Source organism: Dipodomys spectabilis, unplaced genomic scaffold (assembly GCF_019054845.1).
Source record: "Dipodomys spectabilis isolate Male_0828 unplaced genomic scaffold, ASM1905484v1 ptg000002l, whole genome shotgun sequence".
NCBI classification, from domain to species: domain Eukaryota; kingdom Metazoa; phylum Chordata; class Mammalia; order Rodentia; family Heteromyidae; genus Dipodomys; species Dipodomys spectabilis.
The window spans coordinates 35,150,127-35,156,704 of record NW_024870679.1 but is presented as its reverse complement, the minus strand read 5'-3'; the positions used below and the strand labels follow the sequence as shown (position 1 = coordinate 35,156,704).

Genomic DNA, 6,578 nt, shown 5'->3' with positions numbered 1-6,578 from the left:
TTTATTAAAAAAATCTTTAAGTAGTTGTACAAAGGGCTTTCAACTCAACATGTCAGTTTATAAGTACAATGCACAATGCATCTTGTTCACAATGTCATCCTTTCCAATGGTCTCATCAGTTCTCTGTGTTCCCAAATGATTCATATTTCTGACTTAAATCCTGCCCCACAGAGTTCATTTTAACCTTCTATATTTCTGTATTTTAATGTCACTCAATTAAAATATCTGTCACTATATATAATATTTTAATTTATTGAGTCAAACTAATGCATAGTTTGATAATTGGCAATCACATTAGGATAGTTTTGGAATGCAAATCTTCTGTCTTTAACTTGAGTATTTGCCAAAGTTGTCTTTCCTATCAATCTGTCTAGGAACATTTCTTCTCTGATACTGTCTGCTAGGAGTTCTGCATACCTCTGTCAGACGGGTGAGGTTGGGGAAGCTTTCTGTTATTACTTTGTTGAATAGTTTCAAAGAGTTGTTTTTCAGAATCACTTGAGTACCTTTGTCCGTACTTTCTTTTGTAAGCTCTGTGGTCTATTGTTTCTTTGGCATTCCAGTTTAAATGATCATATATATATATATATATATATATATTTTTTTTTTTTTTTTTTTTACCACTTTCTCTTTCCATTCTTCATGCTTGGTTGACATATCCTTTACTTTTACATATACTTACATGTACTTTGAAATTATTTTTGTTTTTCTTGAGAGCAATTAAAAGTAAGCAGCATATTTTACTTTCATTTTATTTCCAGCATTCTCTTCTTAACTTCTTTGTACAGAGCTAATTTTCAGTTTGATATCATAATCATTCTGTCTGGAGAATTTCCCTTAACATCTCTTATGAATTACTTTTCTGAGTATAAATTCCCTCCCTCTGCTTTGGTTTGATAAAAGTTTTTTCTTTATTTCTCTTTTATATTTTTAAAGATATTTTCATTTGAATGTTTTGTCCCTTTGGAATTTGAAAGATGTCACTTCTTGTGCTCTGTTTTGCTTGCTTTTTGGTGAGAAGCTTTCCATACCATGTATCTTATTCCTCTGTGTGCAAAAGTTCTCTAGCTCAGAAAGACTATTCCAGCTTCACTTTTCAGTTGGAATATGATGTATTTGTTTTTAAATTTTGCTTTGTTTTAATATTGCTTGGTAGTTTCCAAGCTACTGCTGCTGCTGCTGCTGCTGCTCTTCCTCCTCCTCCTCGCTTTCTTCCTCCTCCTCCTTCTTTCCTTCTTGTTTTTTTTTTTTTTTCTTTTTTCTTTTATTGGTGGGTTGGTTGTAGGGCTTGAACTCTGGGCCTGGGCTCTGTCCCTGAGCTCTTCAGCTCAAGACTAGTGCTCTACCACTTTGAGCTGCAGTGTCACTTCTGGTTTTCTGGTGTTTAATTGGAGATAGAAGTCTCATGGACTTTACTTCCCAGGCTGGCGTTGAACCATGGTCGTCAGATCTTAGCCTCCTGAGTACCTAAGATTACAGGCGTGAGTCACTTCTTGAATCTGTGATTTGGTGTTGGTGTCCATCTCAAATATAAATGTAATTGCCTCATCTCTTGGGGGGTATTTTTCTTGTCTTTTTATAATATGTTTTCTGGTTTCTCAATTGAAAGTCAAGAATCTAATAATGAGGTGAATACTCTGGTTTTTTTAAATCTGGAAATAGATGTGCTCTTTCTATGTGGGTGCTCTACCATTTGAGACATTCTCCAGCCCCTCTTTTATTCATTTTGCTTTAGTTATTCTTCAGATAGAACCCTGGGCTTTTTGCCAGGGTCAGCCCAGGCTATGATTCTCCTACTATACTTCCAACATGTCCAGGAACATAAATGTGCATCACATGCCAGGTTTATGCATTGACATAGTGTCTGCTAACTTTTTTGCACAGATTGGACTCAAATTGTGATCCTCTCACTCTCTGTCATCTGAATATCTGGGATTACAGGACTGAGCCATTGAGCCTAGCTTTACTGAGAAATCAGAGTGGGCTGTGTCTGATATTTGCTGTTTCTATGGTTACTTGTAGGGTACCACTGGTTTTAAATCTCTCTATGCAAAGCTTTGTGCTTAGAGTCAGGCTGCTTCGCCAATGCATTGTCTGCTAAATCTTTATGTGATTAAAACAAAATTGGGTCACAAAGAATTTCTTTTTGTTTGTTCTTGTTTCATGCCTATCTTTTCCCCAGAAGTATCTTGCTGTTGTTTGTTACAACTCACTAGCTAGGTTGTGGGGATAGGGTTATTGCAAAGGAACAGTCTCTATTCTTAATAAGTTTCATTCTTTTCAAAAAATTAAAAAATGTTAGTATAAAAGTGATGTACAGAAGAGTTACAGTTACATATGTCTGGTAAAGAGTACATTTCTTTTTTTTTTTGTCTTGGAACTTTTGGTTTATTCCTGAACAATGTATTACAAATATGACAAGTATCCCAGTCTACTCTCCTTAATCTGATTCAGTTGGAAATACATAAACAGGCAGAAACACCCATAATCCTTCTCTATTCAAAGACACTATCCACATATGACAGGCTACTATACAAGCAGAGTATGTCATCCACAACCCTTCCTTCCCCTTGATTTCTTTCCTTCTACCTCTTATCCAATGAAAAGTGAAGAGATACTAAGACACAAGCTTGTGCTGCCACTACTACTATCACCACACCACCTATTCCTGTATGTGACCAATTCATCACAGCATTCTCCTCTTGTGTTCTCAAAACAGTTAAAACTAGCACTTTTTAGGATTCTTGTTTGACACTGACAAGCCAGAGGTGATTGTTTACAAAATACCTTCTACATAGGAGGAGAATTAAAGTCACAGGGCCACAGCTGGCAGTGTGATTATCTCAGAAGAGATTCTAAGATCAGCAAAGTCCCTCTGAGTCCTAAATCGGGTTCTGAGATCCGTCTCCCAAGCATTTAGAATAACCCTCTAGGCTGGGAACAAGCTCTCCGGGACACTAAAGGAATAGAGCAGACATCCGGGCAGTGACTACATGAAATGGGGTCAGAGCTAAACATGTCATCAACATGGTTCACATGAAAAGTATAAGAGACAGGGTAGCCCAAGAGGATGCCAAATACAGTACAGCAATAACACTGTGAGGAATGAAGCCTGCTGTGGGAGGCTCCTATGGATGAGGTTCTCTGCAGCCTCTGCAGATGTGTGATGATCTCAGTCACAAGAGCCTTCACATTCTGAAGCTGGCCCAAGGAACAGATAGAAAGGTGAGGCTGGGAACTGGAAACATCCACAAAGGCTATGGTCCCAAGGAGCACCTGTTCCAAATGCTGACATGCTTGCTTAGTTAGGATCAACAATTAGGCTGTTCTCTCCAATGTCAAGAATGTGAAGCCCTGAGGCCAGGAAGCCCAATTCTAGCAGCTTGTCCAAATAGCTCTGAAGCACCATTACTCCTGCTGAGTTGCAATCATATAGTACCGCTGGCTTCAACCCCTGGACCACAGCGAGTACCTCTCCAGCTAGGTGGAGGCAGGAGGCTGGAGGTAGACCCTTTCTCTTTCCCATGCCCAAGGTCTGCTGAGCAGAGGGCTCAGTGGTGACATGGTGTGTGGAAGCAACATCAAGCATGGCTCCTTAGCTAGAGAGTTTCTTTCCTCGGGTCCAGACCCTTGAGGAGGAGCCGCATGTCTGATGATAGATTTGTTAAGGAGGCCCAGGTCTCCCTCACAGACGTTCAGCCTGCACTTCCGCTGCAGGGTCATGGGCTCAGTAACTCCTTCCGGTGTCCTGCCTGTGGCTCAGAAAGGCAACCAGTGTCCCAGCTGCACCACCACACTGGCTCTCCTGCCCGTGCGAGGTCCCAAGCAGCCTGCTGGGTTCCAAGACAACCATCTTAGTTCTGGAACCACCAGTTCAGCTCCAGGTTGGTAAAGAAATCCTGAGGCAAATGAACACCCAACCCAACTGGCCTCCACCGGCCGGCCAGTCGGCCGTCTGGCTTCTACCCTCCCCCATGAAGTCTTGGCACTCAGAGCATTTCTTTTCTGGGCTATGTCACCCCTTCTCTTGCTCGCTCCAGTTTTGCCCCCGTTCCCTACTGACAAGTTGTATAGTTCATTTTCAATAGGTTTCATTCTTTTTTTCTTTTTCTGATTCTGGGGCTGGAACTCAGGGCCTGGGCACTGTCCCTGAGCCTCTTTGTTCTCAAGGCCAGCGCTCTACCACTTGGCCACAGCACTACTTCTGTTTTTTTTTTTTTCCTGAGTAGTGTATTGGAGATAAGTCTCATAGACTTCTCTGCCTACTGGCTTTGAACTGTGATCCTCAGATCTCAGATTCCTGCGTAGCCGGGATTACAGGCATGAGCCACAGGTGAAAGGCTAATAAGTTTCATTCTTAATCAGGAGCTCTTTCCATGGTTCTTGGAATGATGAACTTCTTAGATTTACTGGGTTTTTCTTTTCCCTACTGTAGAGCATGACTTTAGTCTTGTGTTTGCTAGGCAAGTACTCTTACCATTTGACATTCATATCCAGCCTTTGTGTTTTAGTTTTTCAAATAGGTTTTTGTGCTTTTTTACGTAGATCAGCCAAAGGGCATAGTTCAACCTATATCTCAGAACTGGAATTACAAGTGCTTCGCATCATAGCAGTTTTGTGCTTAGTGCCTTCCTAAATTTACATAGTCTGGTCTCAAATCATGCTTCTTTTATCTCCATCTCACAAGTAGCTTGGATGATACCCACTTGCAACAAGCTACTATGCTCAGCCTACTGACCATTCTTTCCAAGTAGACATTCCAGCTGCAATTGGCATCACCGTTCTTCTAAGGGTAACAGTGGCTGCTACACTACAGTTCACAGACTACAAGTTTTGTTCCATAAGGGATACAGGGAAGAGGACTCTGGAATTTCCCCTTTGGCATCATTGCTGTTCCTCTCTACTGTGTCTGAATCACAGGAGACAAATTTTTTAGGAATCTTTTCCAATTAATTTTGTGAGTACTCCCATGGAATTCATTGAGGAAGATCTTGCAAGGTGATGTGAATTCCTCCAATTTGGCAGTCTATGAGTTTCATGTCTCTGTCAGTATGCATCAGCGGATCTTGGTCAAATATTCGTTCTGGTGTATGATAGAATTTACTCAGGTTTGGGACTGATCACATTCCTTTTCTTTTTCTTTCTTTTTTATTAATAAGTTTTTTTTATTGTGAAAATATTGTACAGAGGGGTTACAATTACATGAGCAAGGTAATGAGTACATTTCTTATCAAGCATTGTTGCCTCTTCCTTTGTTTTTCCCTTACCATCCCTGCCCTCCCATCTCCACGACTACCGCCCCCCCAACTTGTAAAGTTTGTTTTTCGACATAGCATCTTGTTCCTTTTCTTTTTACTCTTCCTCTTCTTCCTTTTCCTCCTCCTTCCCCCCTCTCCATGATCTTCTTCCTGTTCTTATCATTTTCTTTTATTTTCCCTTTCCCTGTCAGTCCTTTGTTTCTTCCTTCTCCTTTTGGTGCTAGAGGTTAAACCTAGGATTTAGCACATGCCAAGTACCACAAGCTACATCGAAACTATAATTTCTTTCTCCTTCCTCAAATTTATCTCCCCTTTTTAACTATGTCCCTTTCTTTCACTTCGCTGATTTATAAATATTTCTCTATAGCTCTTCTCTATTCCTTTTTCTCTTGTTGCCAAAATGATTCATTTGTGGAGATTTGAGTGTAAAATGAGTGAGACTGAAAAAGAAGTAACATATTCACTGTTGTCACTTTAAAACAAAACCAAAACTTCAGTTTCCGATTTCCCAACCCATTGACAAGCAATGCAGATTCCATTTGTCCTATGTTTACAAATACAGCTGAATTTTTTTTTTTTTTTTTTTTTTTTTTTTATCAGTTGTGGGCTTGAACTCTGGACCTGGGCGCTGTCCCTTAGCTCTTCAGCTCAGTGTTAGCACTCTACCACTTGAGCCATAGCGCCATTTCTGATTTTCTGAGTGGTTTATTGGAGACAAGAGTCTCTCAGACTTTTGTGCCCGGGCTGGCTTTGAACATGATCCTCAGATCTCAGCTTCCTGAGTAGCTAGGATTACAAACATGAGCCACTGGCACCTGATTTGAAATCTTTAATGTTTACATTTTGATAAGACAAAGCTGGTTTTTTTTTACTATGTATTTTTGTTTTTCTGAGATCAGGTTATTTATAATTTAACTTCAGATTTTTCTTTTTTGAGATGGTCTTGCTATGTAGCTCTGATTAGCTTTAGACTTACTTATTTATCTAGTAATTTGTATTGTACAGATGATGCACCATTATGTAAGTCAGGTATTGACTACATTTCTTTTTGAACACTGTCACCCACCCTCATTTTCTCCCAGTTTTCCCCATCTCCCCTCCCGTCACAGTCATGTAGTGTCTATTGTATATCACTACTTAATTTGTTCACTCTTCACTCCATCATTTCTGTGCTTCCCCTTCCCCTCCCCAAATCAGAGAACATATTTAAGACAAAGGTACAGAAATATATAACTGTAACCTCTCTGTACAGTATCTTTAAAATAAAAAATAATATATATTTAATATAAAAAGCAGCAAAAGGGGCAAAACAGAAAAAAA

General features: G+C 39.9%; 1 pseudogene; it reads right to left on the bottom strand.

Annotated features, from left to right (window-relative positions):
- Positions 1-2,629: 2,629 nt before the first annotated feature.
- LOC122103715 lies at positions 2,630-3,589 on the bottom strand (annotated as a pseudogene).
- Positions 3,590-6,578: the final 2,989 nt, after the last annotated feature.